The sequence below is a fragment of the Rosa chinensis genome, chromosome 6 (genome assembly GCF_002994745.2).
Source record: "Rosa chinensis cultivar Old Blush chromosome 6, RchiOBHm-V2, whole genome shotgun sequence".
NCBI classification, from domain to species: Eukaryota; Viridiplantae; Streptophyta; class Magnoliopsida; order Rosales; family Rosaceae; genus Rosa; species Rosa chinensis.
This window is the reverse complement of record NC_037093.1, coordinates 31,167,830-31,193,252: the sequence shown is the minus strand read 5'-3', so window position 1 is coordinate 31,193,252 and position 25,423 is coordinate 31,167,830. Positions and strand designations below refer to the sequence as shown.

The following is a 25,423-nucleotide window of genomic DNA, read 5'->3' as shown; positions in this document are numbered from 1 at the left end:
AATTAAAAACTCTACACATAAAAGACTCTATTGCCCTTTAACTTTTTGTCTCAGCAATCTCTTACTTTCACAACACCAAGATTAACACTTCACCAAGAATCAATGTTCAGGCATTGGAGAGTTAATTAAAACACATAATTTACATATACACAAGTAGGACTTGGTTGGAACAATGGTGATGGTTTCTGTTAAGCATGCTTCAGACAAGTATGATTCAAATCTTCACAAGGTATATCCACTATTTCTTCTCTCAGATCATGGCAATGCTTAAAAGCTTATACACTCAAGTATATGTGAAAGATAGCAAGTATATCACATATTGTAAGAAACGAAAGCACATATGTATGTCTTTCTTTTAAAGATCTCATGAAAGATACCAACTACTTGCACAAATGGACCCAAGCCATAAGTTCAACTCTTGTAACTCATCTCCACATCAAGGGCTCTCCCATCTTAAGGATCAAGAAGGTCTTATCAAGGGTTGTAATGGGGCCATGGCTCAGGGTTTTAAAGAAACGAAGGGTAAGGAATTTAACAAAGTGTCCTAAAAACCTAGCAGAGCTCATGCTGGTGTAGAGAGACTTCTAGAAATCCATCAAGTATGCCAAAAACGTCATAATCCCATGGAGGCATTATAAAGGGGCCTAATGTCTTCACGTTGGGCCCAAACTTCACTCTAAACTTCTTTTAATCTCTAATGAGTTAGACAAAGGCCAAATTTTTCTGTAGTGGGCCTTTAATTCAAAGTAAACTCCGAACTCACCAAGTATGAGGGACTAAAATCCATTGACATTTCTTTCTTTCTTTTTCTTTTTAGCCGTGTAATTTTTTTCTTTTTCACTTTCTTTTTCTCGGCTTTTTCATACATTTTTCTTCCATGGACAAGTCTACCCCCACACTTGAACTTTCACCTCTTCTCATCCTTCATTATTGACGCAAAATCCTCTAGTACATTCTCAATTTAGCTCCACTAAGTTCTTAGAACAAAGTGTAGGGTTATAACTATACTAAGGTTCAGGTTAAAGATTTTGAGGGTGATGAAAGAAAAGGCTTAATGTAGGCTCAAAGGGGTTTATATAAGGGAGTCCCACGACGGGCACAAATAGGGACACAAGTTCATTTGGCAATGGTGGTAATTCCTAGGGTGTCTCTATCCTTTCCAGAATCAGGGCCATGTATTGATAAAACGTCTCAACAAGCACAAGAGCGAATTCTAGCATTCTCTAGTCCATCAAACTTAATCTATGGCAATCAATCAATCAAGTGAAAGAATAATGAGATCATCAAAACATCGCCAAGAAAATAAAAATTTATTTTTTTATTTCACTCCAAGAAAAAGGGATATGGGCTCAAATATTTTTCATATATATCAATTAACCAAAGAATACCATTTTAAAATCATCTGAATCTTGTGATCCTCTTTTAGCCATAATTTCAGAGATATAGAATCATCCTAGACAGTTGAAAGGGCATCCTAAGACTCAAAACAAAATGACAAAAGACAAAGACTCAATAGACACCAACTTTGGACTAGGGTTATTTCCTTTCTCCTTTCAGTAACTCCTTTGGGATGTGACCAGGTAAGGAAGGGAGCGATTTTGGAGGAGCTCAGCTCACTTGTTTAGCAGGGGATGAGACCCTTTGCTAGCACTTCTCGTATCCAAACCAGACCTAGAAATCACACCTTAATAGATGCGCCTACGATGAAGAAATTATTTCACCCAAAACATGACTCAATGACTCAATACAAGCAACGAAATTTTTGTTATTTTTGACATTTTTCGATTTTTTCAATATATATGACTCAAGATAAAAGTATAAATCCCTTCCCCCCTACTTAAATATTGCATTGTCCTCAATGTAATCAATTATAAGCATGCAATGAAACAATTAAGCATATAGGGTAGAAATTTAAGAAAAGATCTACTAAATTCAAAAAGAAAACATGAAGAGAAAGAGAAAGAGGGAAGGAGAAATCAAATTTGCGTGTGTAGACTCCTTCACAGCTACTTCTGAATTGGGTTGCCTCCCAAGCAGCGCTTAATGTTTATAGTCTTTCAGCCTAGACTTGTACCTCCGTTTAATCCTCAGGTTGTGGGGCATTTTGGAGGGGTACATCCTCCACTTCTTGCTCCACAAACGTCTCATAGTAAGGCTTTAGGCGATGACCATTCACTTTGAAATCGTTACCTGTTTGTTCACTCTTTATCTGCACAGCTCCATGAGGAAACACATTAGTAATAATGAATGGTCCAATCCAACGAGAACGAAGCTTACCTGGGAAGAGTTTAAGACGAGAATGGAATAAAAGCACTTTCTGGCCCACAATAAAAGTCTTCCTACGAATCATCTTATCATGAAATGCCTTAGTCTTATCTTTGTAAATCTTGGCACTTTCGAAAGCATTATTCCGTATCTTCCAACTCTTGCAATTGTAATTTCCTATGAAGCCCAGCCTCATCTAGATCCATGTTAAACTGCTTCACAGCCCACCAAGCTTTGTGCTCCAACTCCACAGGTAAATGGCAAGGTTTGCCATAGACAATTCGATATGGTGACATACCTATGGGAGTTTTATACGCAGTCCTATAAGCCCACAAAGCATCTTCCAAATGCAAGGACCAATCCTTCCTGTTAGGATTCACAATCTTCTCCAATATCCCCTTGATCTCACGATTTGAAACTTCAGCTTGTCCACTTGTTTGGGGATGATAAGGTGTTGAAACCTTATGTGTCACATCATATTTCTTCAAGAGAGCCTCAATCGTCCGATTGCAAAAGTGGGAGCCACCATCACTAATGAGAACTCTAGGCATTCCAAACCTGCTAAAGATGTTAGACTCTATAAAATCTGCAACAACCTTAGAGTCATTAGTTCGAGTGGCCTTGGCCTCCACCCATTTCGAAACATAGTCCACAGCAAGCAAGATATAGAGAAATCCAAAAGAGGAAGGAAAAGGGCCCATGAAATCTATTCCCCAGACATCAAATATTTCAACAGTTATGATATTAGATAAAGGCATTTGATCTCTAGAATTTAGATTTCCGGTTCTTTGGCATCTATCACAAGTTAAACAATAGGCATATGCATCCTTAAATAACGTTGGCCAAAAGAAACCAGATTCTAGCACCTTAAACGCAGTCTTCTTAGACCCAAAGTGACCCCCACATGCTTTAGAATGGCAAAAAGAAAGTATGACATTATGTTCATGTTCAGGTACACATCTCCTAATCAGTTGATCAGAGCAATATTTCCACAGATAAGGTTCATCCCAAACATATTGCTTAACAGTTTTCTTAAGCCTATTTTTATGAGCACGTGACATGGTATCATGAATCTTTCTAGAAACAATGTAATTCACAATATCTGCATACCATGGTTCACTTACCTGGATTCCAAAAAGCTGTTCATCTGGAAACGTCTCCACCAGAGGGAGAGGGTCTTCTGCATGCACCAAACGACTCAAGTGGTCAGCTACCACGTTTTCACTACCCTTCTTGTCCTTGATTTCCACGTCGAATTCTTGCAAGAGTAGTATCCATCTAATAAGCCTTGGTTTCACCTCCTTCTTGGTCATCAAATACTTTAAAGCTGCATGGTCAGTATAGATAATAACTTTGGTACCAAGTAAGTAGGAACAAAATTTCTCAAGTGCAAAGACAACTGCAAGGAGCTCTTTCTCTGTAGTGGAATAGTTCAGTTATGCATCATTAAGAGTCCTTGAGGCGTAGTAGATGGCATAAGGTCGTTTGTCCTTCCTTTGCCCCAAAACGGCTCCAACTGCATAGTCAAAGGCATCACACATCAACTCAAAGGGTAAGGACCAATCTGGAGGTAACATGATTGGGGCAGACGTCAACAACTCCTTTAGCTTGTCAAAAGCTTCTTGACACTCCTTGTCAAAAGTAAACGTTACATCCTTTTGGAGCAATTGGCATAAAGGTTTCAAAATCTTGGAGAAATCCTTGATAAACCTCCTGTAAAACCCTGCATGGCCAAGAAAAGATCGAATCTCCCTCACAGAAGTGGGAGAGGGTAAGTAACGCACAAGGTCTACTTTAGCCTTATCTACCTCTATTCCCTTAGAAAAGACAATATGCCCTAGAACTATACCTTGTCTAACCATAAAATGGCATTTTTCCCAGTTCAACACAAGGTTAGTTTCCACACAACGTTTCAAGATAATTACAAGATTATTAAGACAATCATCATAACTTTTTCCGAAAACGGAAAAAGCATCCATGAATACCTCTATGATTTTCTCATATAATCTGAAAAAATACTTACAATACACCTCTGAAAAGTACCTGGGGCGTTGCAAAGTCCAAAAGGCATGCGACGATAAGCAAACGTTCCAAAGGGGCAAGTGAATGTCGTCTTCTCTTGATCTTCATTGGCTATGGCAATCTGATTGTAGCCTAAGTAGCCATCCAAGAAGCAGTAGTAATCATGTCCAGCTAGTTGCTCAAGCATCTAATCAATGAATGGAAGAGGAAAGTGATCTTTCCTTGTTGTGGCGTTGAGCTTCCTGTAGTCAATGCAAACTCTGTGGCCAGTAACTGTCCTTTGGGGCACCAGTTCGTTCTCAGCATTCTTCACAACAGTCACCTCTGACTTCTTAGGTATGACTTGAACTGGGGACACCCATTTGGAATCTGAAATGGGGTAGATGACGCCACAATCTAGGAGTTTGATGACCTCCTTCTTCACAACTTCCATCATTGGAGGGTTGAGACGACGTTGAGCCTCTCTAGTAGGTTTTGTCCCCTCCTCAAGAAGTATCCTATGGACATAAGTGGTAGGGCTTATTCCCTTGATATCCGCCAATGTCCATCCTATGGCGGTCTTGTGTTGCTTTAGCATCTCCACCAATCTCTCCTCTTGTGAAGACGTCAGTGAGGAAGACACAATCACTGGTAAGGTTTCCTTGTCCCCTAAGTAGACATACTTCAAGTGGTCTGGTAGAGGTTTAAGTTCAAGTTCTGGTGCCTGAACCATTGAAGGTAGAGTCTTGTTAGCAGATAATTGAATGGACAAGGGTGGAGTAGACTTACCTATGAAGGGTGATGCCTCAAGGAAGGACACATTTGCAATGATTTTGTCCTCACAAGTTGCCTTGAGCACATCCTCTTGGATTGTGATGCCATCTTTGGTGTAGCCCACTCCTTGCTCGAGTGTAGTGACTAAAGTATCCTCATTCATGATATCAAACATTGTCTGCGCAAGATTATCCAGAATATCAATAGAAAAACAATCATGAACATCAAGAGGATACCTCATGGCTTCAAATATGTTGAAGCCAATAACATCACCATCGAATTCCATGGTGAGAGAGCCAGCATACACATCAATCTTTGTCCTGGCCGTCTTTAAGAAAGGACGACCCAATAGTAGTGGCGTTGAACTCACTGGAGAGTCCTCCATCTCCAACACATAGAAGTCAGCTGGAAAGAAAAGATGATTGACCTGCACAAGAACATCTTCCAACAAACCTCTAGGGTATGCATTGGACCTGTCAGCTAACTGAATGATAACATTATCAGATTTAAGTTCACCTAGACCTAGGGTTTCATAAACAGAATAGGGCATGACGTTCACTGATGCCCCTAAGTCTAACATGGCATTCTTAGATCTAGAGTTACCAATGGTGCATGGAATGGTGAAACTTCCAGGATCCTTGCATTTGTGGGGTAGTTTCCTCTAAATTAAGGCAGATACGTTCTTACTTACCTTTACCACCTCCTTCTCACGATTAATCCTCCTTGTGGTACAAAGCTCTTTAAGAAACTTGGCATATCTAGGCACTTGCTTGATGGTCTCAAGGAGGGGTAGGTTCACTTGCACTTTCTTGAAAGTTTCCAAGATAGCTTGGTCACTCTCATCCTTCTTAGATTTAGCAAATCTGCATGGGAAGGGCATACAAGAAGAAGAAGGGTTAGCAATAACCGAATTTGACAAGTTAGAATCATTACCTTTATGTTTCGGATTTGCTTTTGGAGGTGAGGACGTCCTAGTTTCTTCTTTGGACGTTGCAGGGTCCTTCTCAAGGTTTAACATGGTAGTTTCTTGGTCTTCCTCAACTTCAATAACCACTTGAGCTTCCTTGGATTTCTTAGGTTGATCCACTAACACTCTTCCACTTCGAGTAGTCACCACAGATGCATTCTCCACATTACCCTTTGGATTTCGTATGGTGTTACTAGGGAGCTTCCCAGTCTCATGAATCTTGCTCATGAAGTCCACAACTTGGCCCATTTGCGTTTTAAGATCTGCAATATCCTTTGTATGGGTCTGTTGTCCTTGAACCAAGGCCTGAGTTGAATTGGTGAGGGCTTCAAACATCTTGTCATAGTTAAGATTTGAGTTCGAACTCCCTGAGGCATGTTAGTTTTGCATATAAGGCCTTTGAAAGGGTGGTCCTTGAAAGGGTGGCCCTTGAGGACATTGAAAATTACCTCCAAGGGGATTCTGAGTGTTCTCATTGTTTGTCCATTTGAAGTTGGGGTGGTCCCTCTATCAAGGATTGTAGGTATTCGAATAAGGATCATATCTTGGACGTGGGGGACCCCTATGGTTCCCTTGGTATCCTCCTATGGCATTTAGGGATTCCTATCCTCCACCTTCTGTCAGTTGGGGGCATTGATCAGTCACATGCCCTTGCATCGAGCACACCCCACAAGCTTGCATAAGTCCCTTTGCGCTTACAACTTTGTCCATGAGAAGGGTGAGTTTGTTCAATCTTTCCTCAATGGCCGAATTAGTACCTATCTCATTCACCCTTCGAGTTGTAAGACCTACACCCTCATACTGTTGGGCATTCTTAGCTCGATTCTCAATCATGGCTTTCCCTTCAGCAGGTGACTTATCCACAAAAGCTCCTCCAGCTGCAGCATCTAACATGTCACGTTCTAGAGGTAGGAGACCTTCGTAGAAGCAAGTAAGCAAGGTTTCTTCCTTCATTTGATGTTGAGGACATTGGGCAATCAAGGACTGAAACCTCTCATAATAAGCGGAGTAATACTCATCTTGAGCTTGTTTAATTCCACTTATCTTCTTCCTGAGTGTAATGATTTTGGAAGCTGGGAAGTATTTCTCTAGGAAGGCCTTCATCATAGTATCCCATGAAGTGATGCACCCAGAAGGAATCTCATTTAGCCAATCTTTGGCACGGTCAGCTAAGGAAAAGGGAAATGCCTTCATCTTAAGGATATTCTCATCTGCTCCTTGTGGTTGCATGATGGTACACACAAACTGGAATTCTCGGATATGCTTATTTGCGTCCTCCATACTAAGGCCATGGAACATAGGGAGCCTATGAAGTAATCCACTCTTCAGCTCAAAGTCTGCAGTCTTCCCTGCAGCAGGGGCAGGGTACACAATACTGGTGGGAAGTCCTCCTTGAACCACAGATGAAGAGAGTTCTCTAATAGAAGCCATCGTTTCGTTCTCTTCTTTTTCAGGGGGTGGTAAACAAGGTGGTGTAGTCTGAGGTGAAGGTTAGTTAGACGAAACAATAGGTGATGCGAACTCCTCAGAAGGAAAGAGCCTCTTCCCTTGCTCGTTAAATATGTATTCCTTAAATGTCAGAGGAGAGGGTTTCCTGTACTCAAGTTGTGGAGGATTCTTCAAACGAGCAAGTCTCTCTTCAATTGCTTGTTTAGTAGGGAGTTTAGAAGGCTCGGTCATTCATGGAATCCTGAATATTATTAAGAATTAAAGAAGTTAGTAAATTGTATAGTAAAGAAAATACAAATTAATGATTTATACAAAAATGTCACTATTCACGATTTTTACAAGTATAAAGAGAAGTATAATATTCAAACTTTTCACAAAATACAACGTCACATATGTCTGAATTTTCGTTAGGATGTAATATAGTTAATAAAAGCTTGAATTCCATTATAAGCTCTTAACCAAAGTTTAGACGTGCAGCCCAAGGGCTCAATCCTTAATACTAGTCGCCTTCCTCAATCTTTTGGTAACTCTTTTCATATAGAGCCAGGTAGTAGAGGAACGATTTTGGCGGAGCTCAGCTCACTTGTTTAGTAGGGGACGAGACCCTTTGCTAGCACTTCTCTTATCCAATCAACCTAGACACCCTATGCTACTAAGGTGCGCCACATGACAGAGAAAGGTGCATGACCAATGTTAAAGACAAAGTCCTTCACCTATTCCGTTATGGTCAAAAACTTATAATAAAATTCATACTTTCATAAACCAATTTTTAAGAAAATTATGTATAATTATTTCTTTTCTTTTCTTTTATTTACAATTATTTCAACACTTAGGTACGAGAACAGGGAGTCTCGATGTGCCATGGGACTGAAACAGCTACCCTTTTCAAGACTATGTTTAATCCAATATACCTTAGTGTATCACAACATTTTCTTTTGTTATACATATCATTGATGTCGAACTAAATCCCAAGTGGTAAATTAAGTGGATGTGCGGCCCAAGTATAGTTATCTAGACACAAAGTCCCTCCTACATCCTTTGGGCAACCTTACTGAAATGGCCAGGTAGGGGAGGGCGAACACAAGAGGCAGAATCCATTTTGGCATGAGCTACTCCCACAATGTGGTTTAGGCCTATTTGTAAGCACTTCTGAATCCAAATCCCATCATGAACGTGGTCCCCTTCCTAGACACCATCCCACATAGGCTATATTTACTTAGGTGAAAAAGGTCCTAAGTGTGAAGACAGTTCAATAAATGTTAATAAAGACCACCCTCAACCTTAAGGGACCTGAACTAGGTACCAATAAGGGGTTTAGGTCGATATTAATAAACACGACTTCACCTATTCCTCTTTAATTTACAACTCACAATAAAACTCGTATTCAATAATATAAATAACAACCTAAGTGATTAACTAAATTTTCGAGCACAATATAAACAAGTATATGATATTTACGAAACAACAATATATCCAACTATTATTCACACTTCAACAAGTGATTTTTCAATCCCCGGCAACGGCGCCAAAAATTGATACGCTTTGAGCAAGCATATAATTTAACCCTATAAATATCATTAGTAGTATAAGCAAGTAGGGATCGTTCTATTCCGGGGATTGAGGGTACACCTGTCATTGTAAGACAATTAAACAATTAAAATAAAAACAAAGTATAATATTCACACATATAAACACTATTTACGAATTTAGGGGGGTTTTTAGGTTTTGGTTTTCGAAAATTAAAAAAAAGAATAAAAACTAAGTATAAACAAAAACACAAATACAAGAATGAAACATAAGAAACAAAGATCAAAACCAAGTTTATAATTGAATTCGACTAAACCCTACATTGTTCTTCCAAGTCATGAGAAAGGAGTTGATCATGTGAAACATTTGAAGCAAACGATTTCCCATATTTTACTTTTCAATGCTAATTAATCTAAGTGAAAGCACAAAGACTAATCCTATCAAACATGCATTCAAGCTCTAGAAAGCTGGACAATCATAACATGTTTAACGCATGAAACACATAGAAAGGCTATCAACTCAAGTGCACAACTTAGTATGAATAAGTTCATCTAATTGCAATCCTTTTCAATTGAATTCGATTTTTGTCTAAAACCTTTACTACTTTCGATTCAAGTTCACAAAATAATAAGTTGAATCATGTTCTTAAATCTAGCACCACTCATACATAAACCCTAAAAGTTTCGAACCAATTAGAATCAACATATAAGAGATATCAATTAAGAAAATCCAATTGAACAATCACACAAAAGCAACGTTGGAATCACAACATAAGAATCGAAATACTCATTCAATCATAAAATTTCAGATTTAAACTTTATTCAAACATCAATGTTAACTAGAACAACTTCTAACGAAATCAAACAAGGGGATTCAAAAGTGATTACAAGAAAGAAGGTTGAATTACACCGTGAATGGAGATGGTGATGAAGAACTCGAATGATGAACTAATGAAACTCGGAAGCAAGCTTCAAAACCTCACGGCTTCAAGGTGGAGTGGGAGAGGTGCTCACGGCTTCTTCTTGCTTCTTCATCCTTTGCTTGAAAACACAGAAGATGAACTAGAGAATGGAGAGAGCTTTCGCGTATGAAGTAATTTCTGAATTAGGGGCGTCTTGACGTCTTGGGGAGAGAGGTATATATAGGGGACTGCAATACTTGGTCTCCAAGCCGTGATATTCTTTTTATTTTCCATGGGATTAATTTAATAATTCCACATAGCTTCCACCAATGAAAAATTGCCAAGTAAGCCCTAGTGTGTCATCCAACCAATCACAAAACTCCAAGATGATTCCCTAATATATTCTTGCCGAAATTGCTTGAATATATTCTGATTTTTCTCTTTTATTTCGGCCAAAATACGTTTAGAGAATATAGGAATGAATCTAGACGCCTTTTGAGCTGTTTCTTGATCCACACTTTTTCTTTCCTTAAACTCCAGCCTAGAAAATCTCTTGGCGTAATCTTTTATTTTCTTCTTGATTTTCACGCCAACTTCTCTCTTCCCCTTGGTATTTCACGGCAAAACCTCTCTAGGGTTTATTCTTTGCGTCACAAACCCTAATTCCATGGGCTTTTATGGGTCTTGATCCATTTTGCCGAAAATCCAAGTCAATTCATAGAGTTCTTGGGCCTTGTTGCGTCAACTTCAAGCCTTTTCATCCTCCAACGTCATGACACTTCATTTTTCCATTTCTTTTTCATGGTTGCGTTGGAAACTTGCTTGGTAAGCTCTCCTCCTTTTCGCAGGGTTTCCTGGTTGGAACAGGAAAGCTTATTTCTTCATTTCTGCTCAATTGTGTGGCTCTTTGTATCTCATTTTTACTCCCCTTAACGTTCGCAAGCTCCTCTTTCCTTTCATGAGTTCATTTCCAGTTTTTAGCTCCAAGGTCCTGAAAATAGAAACTATCACTAAAAATAGAAACTTTCCTGAAACGAAAATTAGAAACTTTCTAAAAATGAAAAGTAGAAACTACAAAAACGGAAACTTTCTACAATAAGGAACTTTCCCAATCGAAGAATGGAAACTTTCCTAAACCAGGATTTTTCAAGGAAATGACGTAGGAATTGTTAGCAGTTAAAACGTCGCATTAAAATGCTCCTATCAAATAACCAAAGAGTTGCTGAAGATTTGAAAGTCATTATCGCTTGTACTTATCTGGAAGGACAAGCATATCATTGGTGGGAATCGATCTTGAGCATTTCAAACACTGAAATCACCACCTGGGATGCATTTGAGAACGTTTTCTTGGAAAAACATTTTCCTGACACTGTGAGAGGAATGAAAGTTCGAGAATTTATAAATCTTCTTCTGTGTGACCTATATGTGGCTGAATACCAAGCTAAGTTTGAAGAACTTATGCGATTTGCACCAACCATGATTTCAACTGAACTTACCAAAGCAAAACGGTTTCAGGATGGTCTGAAACCTACTATTAAGGAAAAGGTGTCAATTCTTAAGCTGGAAAGGTACGCCGAGGTGGTGGACCGAGCGCTTATAGCTGAACGGAATCTCAATGAGACTAAGAGAATCTGGGAGACTCGACAACCAAATGGAGGACAAAGAAACAACAAGCGCCAAAATTTTGGTAACTCTCAATTTCGGCAACAAAAACCATTTAGGATGCTCCAAGATACACGAAGTTGTTATCATTGTGGGCAAAGGGGACATGTTCAGAAACATTGCCCACAGAATCAAGCATATCATGCACCACTAATGCAGCAACCTCAGTTCAGACCTGCACAGCAACATGCTCCGTTTCAACCTCAACAGAACTGGCAGAGACCACCAACTGGGCAACAAGTACAACGACAAGGTGGACCATCTGCACCAAATAGACCTAAGGCACCTGTTGGAGGGAGGAGGCCAGGACAACTCAATCAAGGTCGAGTATATGTTGTAGGCCAAGTGATAGATCAAACTAATAATGCGGTGGTTGAAGGTACACTCCTAGTATTTAACACTTGTGCTTGGGTATTATTTGATCCTGGTGCAACACACTCTTTCATATCTACGTCTTTTGTGTCCATCCTTGAACTAGAGTCTAAATTCATGAGGTCATCTTTTATAATTGGATCTCCCTGTGGTGGTAGCATAAAAGTCGATAAAATATGTCGATCTTGCATAATAGAGATTTCCAATCATATTCTTATCTGTGATTTGATGATGATGGAAATGTTAGAATATGATGTTATATTGGGAATGGATTGGCTCGCAAAATACCAAGCAATCTTTGATTGTGGTAGAAAGAGTGTAACTTTACGTACCTGTGAAGATGAGACATTTACCTTTCAGGGAGATAAGGACATGATTAGACCCGAATTACTCTTTGACACTAGAAGTTATGGTTATTTAAGAATGATTGTGCACTTGTGGAGTGAGGAGATCATAACGACCACAATAGACCTCATCCCAGTGGTTAAAGACTTTGTTGACGTATTTCCAGAAGATCTGTCCAGATTACCACCGGAACGGGAAGTGGAATTTTCCATTGAAGTTTATCTCGGCACAACACTTGTTTCAATACCTCCATATCGCATGGCTCCAAAAGAATTGAAGGAATTGAAATTACAAATTGAGGAGCTACAGAGTAAGGGCTTTATTCGACCGAGTGCCTCGCCTTGGGGAGCACCCAATCTGTTTGTGAAGAAGAAAGATGGGACTCTTAGAATGTGCATTGATTATCGTCAATTAAACAGAGTTACTATGAAAAATAGGTATCCACTTCCGAGGATCGATGACCTCTTTGATCAGTTAAAAGGTTCCCAATTTTTCTCAAAGATTGATCTTCGTTCTGGGTATCATCAGCTTCGAGTAAAAGCAGAAGACATAAAAAAGACGGCTTTCAGATCCAGGTATGGACACTATGAGTTTTTGGTCATGCCTTTCGGTTTAACAAATGCTCTAGCGGCATTCATGGATTTAATGAACCGAATATTTCGACCTTACTTGGATCAATTTGTAATTGTGTTCATTGATGACATCCTCATCTATTCAAGATCCCAAGCAGAGCATGCAGAACACTTATCTACCATTTTACAGACATTGAAGGAACATCAATTATTTGCTAAGTTCAGTAAATGTGAATTCTGGTTAACTGAAGTGAAGTTCTTAGGACATGTGATTTCAAATGAAGGCATTGCAGTGGATTCTTCCAAGGTTGAGGCGGTACAAAATTGGAGTCAACCAAAGAATGTCTCAGAGATAAGAAGTTTTTTAGGCTTAGCAGGATACTATAGAAGATTTATAAAGAATTTTTCTCGCTTGGCTGCTCCAATGACGAAGCTAACACAAAAACGAGTTCCATTTATTTGGACCAATGCATGTGAAGAATCATTCCAAGAGTTGAAAACTCGTTTGACTACTGCTCCAGTGGTAATCATTCCTAAACATGGTGTAGGGTATGCAGTATACACCGATGCATCATTATGTGGATTGGGATGTGTACTAATGCAATCTGATAGAGTAGTGGCATATGCTTCTCGTCAACTAAAGATGCATGAGAGGAATTATCCAACGCATGATTTGGAATTAGCAGCTATTGTTCATGCTTTGAAGACTTGGCGACACTATCTTTATGGTGAAAGATTTGAGCTTTACTCTGATCATAAAAGTTTGAAATATCTTTTCACTCAGAAAGAACTTAACTTAAGAAAATGACGTTGCATGGAGTATTTGGAGGATTATGACTTTGGATTGCATTATCATCATTATCATTAGCCACCTCCTGTTTAGCTCAGTCAGTTAGATAAACATTGGGAGCAGCTTATTGCCAGCTCCTACTTAGAAAAATCATCTGAGGATTATCCCAAACTGCCAGCTCCTGCTTTGAGCTTGTTGCCTAAGTTTGAAGCTGCTCTAAGAGCGGCCACTTGCTGTACACACTTAACTTTATGTCTACATGTTCTTAATTGTGGTTAGAAGTGTGTACACATGTGTTTCCAACAAGCTACTAGGTGACACAACAGTTAAATAAAACAAAGTAACATTCTAGATTTTTTTTCCCTTCTAATGTGTTTTTGTGCATATGTTGCAGGTTTTAACAAGACTTCCAGCCAAAGAGACTCAAGAAGAGGGAACACAATGAGCTAGATAGCTACGAGTACTATATTTACATTAATACATGTTTCCAAATGGCACAATACATCAATTTCTTATTTATGTTTTGTACTCGTAACTTCCTTGACTTGCTGCCATTACATTTTGCAAAAGTGCAAAAATTTCCAGCAATTGTCTTTAGCTCATTGTGTTCCCTCTTCTTGAGTCTCTTTGGCTGGAAGTCTTGTTAAAACCTGCAACATATGCACAAAAACACATTAGAAGGAAAAAAAAAAAAATCTGGAATGTTACTTTGTTTTATTTAACTGCTGTGTCACCTAGTAGCTTGTTGGAAACACATGTGTACACACTTCTAACCACAATTAAGAACCTGTAGACATAAAGTTAAGTGTGTACAGCAAGAGAGCAGCTTAAAACTTGGGCAACAAGCTCAAAGCAGGAGCTGGCAGTTTGGGATAATCCTTAGATGATTTTTCTAAGCAGGAGCTGGCAATAAGCTGCTCCCAATGTTTATCTAATTGACTGAGCAGGAGGTGGCCAGTTTACATATAGGTTCTCATGATTACATCTTCTAGTATAAAAGAGGTTCTTACCTGCAGTAAGAAAACACAAATTAGAAAACATAGCAGAAAACAGTTTAGAGACTCTAGAATCAGCAAAGTCCAGAAAACAAGCTTTGAGAGGTCTAGAAACAAAGCCTCAGTTTTATTAAACCAGGTTTAAGGTAGGGGAAGTTTTGGGGAACCTCAAGTTTGATTATATCAGTCTATTGATATGATTTTGAGTGATATTTGCTAATGATCAGATTGTTTATGTTGTGTAAAATATTTGTTTAGTTCATTATCATGTTGTTTTATCTAATCCTAGCTTGAAGAAAGAGTGAAAATGGTTGTGTAGTTGAGTCTAATACTCGTAAGGGACCAGCAATGTCAGCCAATGGTATATACACTTGGGGAGAGAAGCCCCTTCAATTATTATTGACAAAAAGATCTATTGTTTGGCAAGAAGACACTGGTGACCGAGATTAGTACAAGATTACTAACAACCAGAGTATAAGAAGTTATTTTTTGTATTGCATCATCACTAGTTATATGTTTGAGGTTTGCTCTACTGAGCTTTAAGCTCACCCCTTTTATGATATTGTGCAGATCATGCTCTTGAGGGTTAGAATTTAATTTCTGGAAATCTGGAAGTAGGAGAAGGAGAAATAAATTTTTAGTTTACTGTTTTGTTTTATCTTTGTACAATAAAGCTTATTTCCTAAGCTTGCTTTTGTTTCTCTTGTAAGTACTTACTTATATAATAAAGAGTTCAACCACAAGTCACCTCTGATTCTCATTTTTTTTCAATATAGTTTTTATTTACCAAAGTATTTCTTATCTTTGACAAAAAAATATAAGGCATAAAGAATAAAATCAAAAGATAATGGAAACAGCTTTGTCTAGGTTAGGTAAGGAAAGGATAGATCTACTCCCGACCTCCCCTTCTCTTTGGTCAAACCCAAAAACTGGCCACAACAATTTCCTACCCTTTTAACTCTAGAATTCGATTCTTGCCCAGAATTCTTGCATCTTTTTACCCATTTAGAGTTACCTAATTGTTTACCCAGACAATTTCTCCACCAAATTGATGAACAAAAGGTCAAAGACGATGGAGGAGAGACTCCAATCCAGGGTTCCTACGATACTGCCATACTTGTCGTCGTCAACGCCTACCGGAGCTTCCATCCAAGACATGCATCCTCTCAGAACGCTGATAGCTTCTGGTAATCTTTCTTCTTCATGGTTTTGAAATTCTTTTTGGTTGGTAGTCATGTTATCTCTCTTGATTTAAATACTAGTGTAAGAAAAATTGTAGGAAGAACTAGTCAAGTATTACTGAATTTATATGCAAATCGATATGGCTAGCTACTTTCACAATGATACAACTATCTGAAAATAAAGTTTGAAAATGGTATACTTTGTTGGAAAGTTAAGAATGTTTATGTTCAGTATGTGAACAAGTCTGAATAAGGGAAACTATCAAAAACAAATGAAACAAACAGAAACATAGGATGAATTTGAAGAATTTCCTGATGCAGACCCTCAACTTCGAAAAATCATAACTTACTCTAGAAAACTCCTTTTCATGAGATTTCAATTTTAAAATGATCTTTTAGATGTCTACTTAAACTTTCATGAAGACACCAAGTTCAAATATCCAGCCAAAATGTACAGTTTTTTGTAAGAAGGTAACTGGGTCAAAAACTACAGAATACAGACTTTGGTCTTTTAGCCTTGAAATTAACCACTGAATCTTAAATGAAATTGTATAAAATTATATAGATATTAGGCCTGAAGTATAAGCTTTCAACACATGCAAATGGTTTTTGAAATGAAAGTCTAGATCAAAAGGCTATGGTTGCTCAAAGTTGACTAAATACATAGTGTAAATACAGTAGAAACCCTTTCTTTTATTTTATTTTATTTTATTTTTTTATGTTGACATGAAGCTGCCTTGCAAACATATATTTCTACTTACTCAAATAAAAAAAAATACTTATAGGACTTGTAGGAAAACTAACATACCATTAATACATATTATTCTTATCATGCTTATACAAACATTAAAGCTTAAACTTCCAACATAAATAAACAAAGAGTCAGCTCCCCCTTTTATTCTATTTACACTACCTCCCTCCAGACTTCTACTTCATAGGTTCTCCATTAGTTAACGATGTGGTATAGCCGGAGTTTCATTCAAAGGGGGTGGGTAGTTTGTTGAGTTCACTGACTCAGAATGGAGGAATAAATCTGGTAGGTTGGCTCCAACATAAATTCCAGCTATAGGGATTGGTATTAGCGCAGCAATGTTTGGTGCAGCCCCATTTGGTACCTGCACTTGAGGTGCACGTAATATATTCTCCCTCACCATGTTCCTTGTATAGCGATAATCAGCCTCATTTTCCTTCAGGTTCATTGCGCCAACAACAATGTCAAAGTGAGCTCTTAATCGATACCGCACCAACTCTCTTTGTGCTTCTGCAGTGAAATGCTGCCTTGTAGTACTAACTTGGTGAACCATGGATGCGAAAAAGTTTCTAGAGTCCACAGCTATGGCCACCTCATATGCCCCTAAGTTTAAAGGTTTTGCCCCTTGGGATCCGATGTGGAATCCTCCCCAACTGTCCATACTCTCTGAAGGTTCCATTTAATTCAAGAAACTTGCAGCTTTAGTTAAGAAAATAAATTTATAACACCATATACCCAAAATCATCCTATCCCTAAAAAAAAAATTTCAAGATCTGTTGCTGTAGCTATGAAGATCAGTTCCTATTCTTAGTCTTATGAACTGGTAAACACTAGGCTCTGATACCACTTTGTCACACCCTAACCCTGAAAACTGCAATTTTTTTTTTTTAATATTTTGAGTAAGGGTGTGAATAGCTTTTAATTGTCAAAGATAAGAAACACTTTGGCAAATAAAAACTATATTGAAAAAAAAATGAGAATCAGAGGTGACTTGTGGTTGAACTCTTGATTACATAAGTAAGTACTTACAAGAGAAACAAAAGCAAGCTTAGGAAATAAGCTTTATTGTACAAAGATAAAACAAAACAGTAAACTAAAAATTTATTTCTCCTTCTCCTACCTCCAGATTTCCAGAAATTAAATTCTAACCCTCAAGAGCATGATCTGCACAATATCATAAAAGGGGTGAGCTTAAAGCTTAGTAGAGCAAACCTCAAACATATAATTAGTGATGATGCAATACAGAAAATAACTTCTTATACTTTGGTTGTTAGTAATCTTGTACTAATCTCGGTCACTAGTGTCTTCTTGCCAAACAATAGATCTTTTTATCAATAATAATTGAAGGGGCTTCTCTCCCCAAGTGTATATACCATTGGCTGACATTGCTAGTCCCTTACGAGTATTAGACTCAATTACCATTACTAGAATTTTGTTCATAGACATCGGTTCTGGACCGATGTTAAACTAATTTTCGACCGATGTCTTAGTGGGTGTAGAGAAAAGTATAAACATCAGTATAAGTGCATTTTCAACCGATGTCCCAGACAACAACCAACATCGATTCTAAAAAACAAATCGATGTATAATCGTTATAATCATCATATTTTTGTATGTTAGGTATGTCTAATTCTTCATATTTTCACATTTTATGCTTAATAAAGTATATGTCGAACAATACCTACGTGAACATTTGCATCGATTTCTATTCCAGAAGCGATGTCCAGTACACTTGTAGACATCAGTTCCCATGAGTATTGTTTGTTCGTGGCCATTTTTACATGTAGGTTGCCACATTATTTTCCTAGGAACGATGTCTGTATCTTTATTCTACATCGTTTTTTTATTCAAAAATGATGTTCACCTTTTGACCACACATCGGTTTGCTCCATGGTAGGTGATTTGTATGTTCATAATAGATTACGGTTTGGTGATTAGAAATTGATGTGCAGTAGTTTTGATTACATCGGTTTTGAGTTACAATTCGATATATTGATAATCATAGGACTTCAATTTCATTTTTGGTACTGATTTCTAATCCCTCAACTGACTTCCTTTTCCTTGGCATTACTGTTTTATTATGCTTTAATGTACTTCACTTCATTTTGACAAACATGATGTGAAAAGTTTGCATTTAGCTATTGCTGGGAAAAAAATTGCATTTTTCATCATCCAAAATAAGGGGTTTTCCCATTAATTTTCTTTCCAAATTCATGATTCAACATAATTCACAAAATAAACCCCTAAACTTACAAAAGCTAGCTTGGAAACATATGAGCAACAATGTACAAAAGTTCTACACCAAGCTTTGCTTCAAAGCCAAAACTAGCTAGCCTTACTCAAAAAACATCTTGGCAGTCACATTCCTACATCAAACTCTATATATAATCAACCACTTCAATGCGCACCTCGTCAATTTGATCAGGGGATGTGACACCATTGATAGGGTCAGAAAACTCTGCTACAAGTTCATCTTCAACCTGGAATACTCTAAACTCTTAGACTTACAATAAGATTTCAATGAGAACTTGTATAATCTAAAAAATTGAATGGCTGTAACTGAGCTAATGCCACTTGCATGCAAATAATACAACTCCTCAAAGGATTGACCATGAAATGAAGGTATATTATAAGTTATAACTTCTTACAGCTTATCAGTTAATAACAGGAAGCAGGTTATTTTCTCAATCTTAAACCATGATCTATACCATGATCTATGCCAAAATCCTGTCTACTTTAACTGTCTTTGCGACTATCAGTAGCTTGCTCACCCCAAAGTCTGCAACTTCAGATGCCCAGAATCATCCCGCAATATATTTCTGGTATATATCTTACTCACAAACAATTAAGAAACTTCAACCATTTAGTTATTGATGTGCATGATTCAAGCCAACATATAAGTACATGACGATTTACATGCTCAGCAAATATGAATAAAATCCACACTGTTAAAACAAATATAACGCAACTAAAGAAAAAGAGCCAAAGAAAGACAAGAAATTATCAATTTGTGCCCAAATTGACCCCCACTCACTTTTGTCTAAAACCTAATAAACAAATAATTATGGGTCACATTCTAGTTGTTCTTCAAGAATCAAGACCTAAAATTAACAAATTTCAAATTAATTAGGCAGTATATAAATTCAACTATGTTGGTTCACATCTATTAACCACTACAGCCATGATACATGATGAGAGAAAAAGAGAAAGATCATACGAGGGCTCAAGATCTTGATGAATTATTGCTTCAGGTTTATGCTCATGCAGATAATTCATCCCCCTGCAAGATATACCAGTAAAGTGCTCATTAAGCTAACAGAACACGTGAATAACTATTCAGCTATAGCATGTAAAATCATGTACTTCCCACCACTATCACTTGTGGAAACAAAGAACTTAATTAAACCATATTGTTGGAGAAACACAAGAAGTACAGTATTTATTTATCAACACAAAGATCTAGCATGACCACCCAGTAGATAAAATGGAATTGGTTATATCTTTTATAAAGAATTAAGGATTGCGCCTAATTCAACCAAAAACAAAATACAACAGAAATTACCCCCTAGAGATAAATGACCTCCATAGGGTATAGAGGCGTAGTCTTGGCTGTAGTTAATGGGAGGTCTAAGAGTAGCTGTAGGAATAATAAAAGGAGAGCTGTAGAGAATAGAAAGCGTATTGTCAGAGCATATGTAGCTTTTGATATTGGAGTTGGAGCAGGAACACGAGTAGGGACTCATATATATAACATTCTTATGGATCATGGCATTCCTTGTTAGAGTAAGGTATTTTAATTGCTTACTTGTTAGAGTAAAGGAGAACGAGAAGCAGAAACCTTTTTCTGGCAGCAAATGATGCGATTGAAGCTAGCAACACAGGCATTTTAGGGCACTTGTATCTTTTTTCGTCAATAAAAAGGAAAAAATTATAAAGCAAAGTCTTGAGAACAGTTCAATCCAGTTGAAAGGGTTTAGGGTAAGCCTCACTAGAAAAAGAAGGCCAGATTAAGTAGTGATTAATTTTTGTATCGAATATTGGGGCTTCTAATACCTGCATTAGATCTTCTACACTACATAGCTTCACAGTTCACACCGACTAGGCTTAACCTTCCAAGTTTCAACACACTTTCTCCTATTCCTCCTAAAATCCAAAACTAAGCCTCGGACAATGAAAAACAAGGGAACCAAGATAAACTAACCCTTCAAGTTTCAATTTGCTTGATTTGTATGGTTCGCAGGTGAGCAGATAGTTTGATACTTTGATATCCATCCAAATCCCTTACGCGATGCAGGTGTCAATGGATCCATGTTACCGGAAAGTAAATGAATGATAAAAGATTAAGGAACTCTATTTCAATTGATCCATCATATTTATTTAATCTAATAAACCAATTTTCTTGACAAAGTAGATCATCGTTATGTAGCAAAGATTATGACTTGTACAAGTCTGGGATTATATAGCAATATTGAACTGGAGGAAAATAAAAACAGAGCAACTAATATTGCTGAAGGCCATACCTTCTGTGAAAGAAACCAGATTTCCAAGCCTATTGCAAGCAATTGAAACCGGATTTCCAAGCCTTTTGGGAGCAATTCAACCTTTGAAAACTTCACCTTTTCCCAATCAGCCCAACCAACAGCCCAAAACCTCTACCTGTAGAACATCACTATATAAGGAAGCAATGTTTGAGGCCTCTTCTGCTAGTGAGCTTCATAAATCACAATCAAATCAATACATCACACAACGAAATCCAGTTACAATCAAATCAAATTGCTCACATATTATGTATAGCTTCAATTCCACAAAAGTCAATCACATAAACACAAAAATCGAATCACCACATCAAAATAGATCTATCCTTTACATATATAAAGCTCAAGATCAATCAAACAACTAATAAGAACAATCATGAACAACTACAAAGTAGTTCTAGATTAGATTTTTATTTTCCTAAAATTAACACCAAAAACTAATCCAGATAACAAAATCTCTATACAAATAACACATACATGCCAAGCAATTTTAAAATTCCAAATATTTCAGCGAAACGGAGCAGAGCAAAATCTTTGGGGCTTTAAAGACAGAAGAAATCTGAGTGAGGCCGAGAGTGATGTGAGCAATTGTGTGAGCCATGTGCTTCTTTCCACTCAAGGGCGTGACTGCAAAACAAAGTCACAGACTCGGCGAGTGCCTTAGTTTCGTTAAAAACAAAGAAGAATAGGAAGGTGAAGAAGATGAAGTGATTGCGATAAAGGAAGAATCCAGTGACACGACATTGGCCACCATTGGAGTCCCATCGGTAAGGACGTGAGGTAGTCGCCTGGAGTGTTTGGGATGACGTGGAAGAAGAGATCGAGGCAGGGGTTGCCCGTGGAGAGAAACGTGGCAGAGTCGTTCTCCGTCAGGCCCATTGGGAGGTCATGCTTGGTTCCGACGTCGTTGAAATTCGCCACCATCAGGTCCACGAAGGATTCACCGGTGGTGGGTTTGGAGTCGGGTTTGGATTTGGGTTGGGTTAGCGCGCGGAGCGGTGGTGGTGGGTGAGGGTTTGTGGAACTCGGGAGGACCGAGAATACTGGGAGGAGCCATGGCTCGATTTGTGTGAGCTAGCTACCTGTGAAACTAGGGAGGGAGAGAGAGGGAGATGAAGGAAGCAATGAGGAGCTCCAGAATGGCGGCGAGTTCGAGTGAGCTTAGGGTCCAGAATGGAGGTCGAGTTTGGGAGGAGATCCAGTTTGCGGTGAGTTCAGAATGAAGGAGTCGAGCGAGAGTAACATTAGGGTTCTCGATCTGTTTCTATTTGGGCGCAATTTTTTTTCTAAGTGTGAAAGTTTTGAGTTTTAGTCCCCGCTTCTTCATTTCACTTAAAAACTTAGCGTTTTTTGCAAAAATAGGTTCCCGCAAATTTTCGAACTAAACTTTTAACACCGGTCATTTTAAGAACTGATATTAATGACATACATTTAAATCGGTATTTTCGTAAAACGATGTTAGATTACTTTTTTACATCGTGGGCAAGTCTGACCGATTTAAAACATGCGATGTCTATGAACAGATTTCTAGTAGTGTACACAACCATTTTCACTCTTTCTTCAAGCTAGGATTAGATAAAACAACATGATAATGAACTAAACAAATATTTTACACAACATAAACAATCTGATCAGTAGCAAATATCACTCAAAATCATATCAATAGATTGATATAATCAAACTTGAGGTTCCCCAAAACTTTCCCTACCTTAAACCTGGTTTAATAAAGCTGAGGCTTTGTTTCTAGACCTCTCAAAGCTTGTATTCTGGACCTTGCTGATTCTAGAGTCTCTAAACTGTTTTCTGCTATGTTTTTTAATTTGTGTTTTCTTACTGCAAGTAAGAACCTCTTTTATACTAGAAGATGTAATCATGAGAACCTAAATGTAGACTAGCCACCTCCTGTTTAGCTCAGTCAGTTAGATAAACATTGGGAGCAGCTTATTGCCAGCTCTTGCTTAGAAAAATCATCTGAGGATTATCCCAAACTGCCAGCTCCTGCTTTGAGCTTGTTGCCCAAGTTTTAAGCTGCTCTAAGAGCAGCCACTTGCTGTACACACTTAACTTTATGTCTATAGGTTCTTAATTGTGGTTAGAAGTGTGTACACATGTGTTTCGTACAAGCTACTAGGTGACATAGTAGTTAAATAAAATAAAGTAACATTTTAGATTTTTTTTTTTCTTCTAATGTGTTTTTGTGCATGTGTTGCAGGTTTTAACAAGACTTCCAGCCAAAGAGACTCAAGAAGAGGGAACACAATGAGCTAAAGACAATTGCTGGAAATTTTTGCACTTTTGCACATGTAATTGGAGCTAGATTTAGGTAAACAATTCACCTAATAGTTTTGTGAACCTATTTCATAAGTAGTAAAGGCTTTGGACAAATGTCGAAATCAATTAAGGAAGATTGCAAATAGGTGAACTTATTCATAACTAGGTTGTGCACTTTGGTTGACATCTTTTCTCCATGCTTCATGCGTTGAATGTGTTCTTGATTAGCTAGCTTTCTAGGCTATGATTGCATGTTCAATAGGATTAATTTAGGTGCTTTCACTAAGATTAATTATTCAAGGAAAGTAAAAAATGGGAAATCGTTTGCTTATTAACGTTTCACATGGTCAACTTCTTTCTCATGACATAGAAGATCAACTATAGGAATTGTAATTGGATTTCTTGCATATGATTGTGGTTTTGATATTTATTCCTTGCATTCCACCCTTGTAAATGTGTTTTTATATTTTTTCTTTTATTTATTTTAATTTGCGAAACCCTAATTCTTAAACCCCCCTTTTATTTCGTTATTTGTATATATTATTTTTGTAAATAATACTTTTTAATACTTTTATTAATTCTTTATTTATTTTTGCAATTACAGGTGTACTCTCAATCCCCGGCTAGAACGATCCCTACTTATTCTATACTGACAACTACATTTTGTAGGGTTAAATTGCGCGCTTACTTTTAGCGTATAACTTGTGTTTTCATGTAATCTTTCATACTCTATATACTTGCTTAGTTATTTATACACTATACTTGTTTAATTATTTTTACCTGTAATAATTACTAACTTTCTAATTATATTCCGTCCGGCTGACGAAAGACGTTAAACTCAAGCGCTGCATGGGAGGCAACCCATTTCAACTGTATCTGTGGAGGAGATCATCAATGCAGATTTGCTTTCTTGAACTCTCTCTACATTAATTTTTTTATTCTTATTTTTGGTTTTTAGGTTTCTTGCGTTAACTCTATGCTCTCTATACTTTGATTGTTCGTTGCATGCTATAAATTGTTTTACATTGAGGACAATGTATGATTTTAGTGTGGGGGATGGGTTTAACGATTTTGTGTGTTTTTAGGTAGTTAGTTTTGTGGTTATATATATGAAAAATACAAAAAAAATAAATTAAAATAAATAAAATAAATGTTTAAAATAAAAAAAATTTGTGTTGTCTTTTGTTTTTGTTCTCGTTTTTGTTTGTTGTTTTTGAGTCTTAGGATGTCATTTCAATTGTCTAGGATGATTCTATATCTCTAAAATTATGGCTAAAAGATGATCACAATATTGAGATGATTTTAAATGGTATTCTTTGGTTAAGTGAGATATATAAAAAGCATGTGCATTAGTGGATATGGATTTCGTGACCTTGGTTTAGAATATGAGCATGTTAAGATGAGTTTTGATTCATAAAAGCCCATATGAGATATTTGAGCCCATGTCCCTTTTTCTTGGAGTGATAAATGAAAAATATATTCTTCTTTTCTTGGCAATGTTTTGATGATCTCATTATTCTTTCATTTGATTTATTGCTTGCCATAGATTAAGTTTAATGGACTAGAGAATGCTAGAATTCACTCTTATACTTGTTGAGACTTTTATCAATATATGTCCCTGATTCTAGAAAGGATAAAGGCACCTTAGGAATTACAATCATTGCCAAATAAGCATGTGTCCCTAATTGTGTACACAAGATGTACACCCCCTCAGATAAACCCCTTTGAGTCTACAATTGTAAGCATTTTTTTCCATCACCCTTAAAATCCTTAACCCTGAACCTTAGTATAGTTACAATCCTACCATTTGTTCTAAAAACTTAGTGGAGCTATCTTTTGAGACCTAATACATGATGGCGACAAGGATGGAGATTGAGAAGAGATGAAGGTTCAAGTATGGGGGTAGACTTGTCTATATATATAAAAAAAATGTTTATGGATTTTAGTCCCCCATACTTTGTTGATTTGAAGTTTATTTTGAATTGAAGGCCCACTGCAAAAAAAAAAATGGTCTTTGTCCAATTCACAAGAGTTCAAAGGAAGTTTAGAATAAAGTTTGGGCCCA

The 25,423-nt window shown here is 37.4% G+C and overlaps 1 long non-coding RNA gene across 1 annotated transcript; it reads left to right on the top strand.

The window, feature by feature from the left end:
* The first annotated feature begins 15,508 nt into the window (after positions 1-15,508).
* Positions 15,509-24,443, top strand: LOC121050196. Its single transcript, XR_005802317.1, has 3 exons — positions 15,509-15,807; positions 23,300-23,410; positions 23,963-24,443. It is a non-coding gene; the product is annotated as an uncharacterized LOC121050196 (long non-coding RNA).
* The last annotated feature ends 980 nt before the right edge of the window (positions 24,444-25,423 follow it).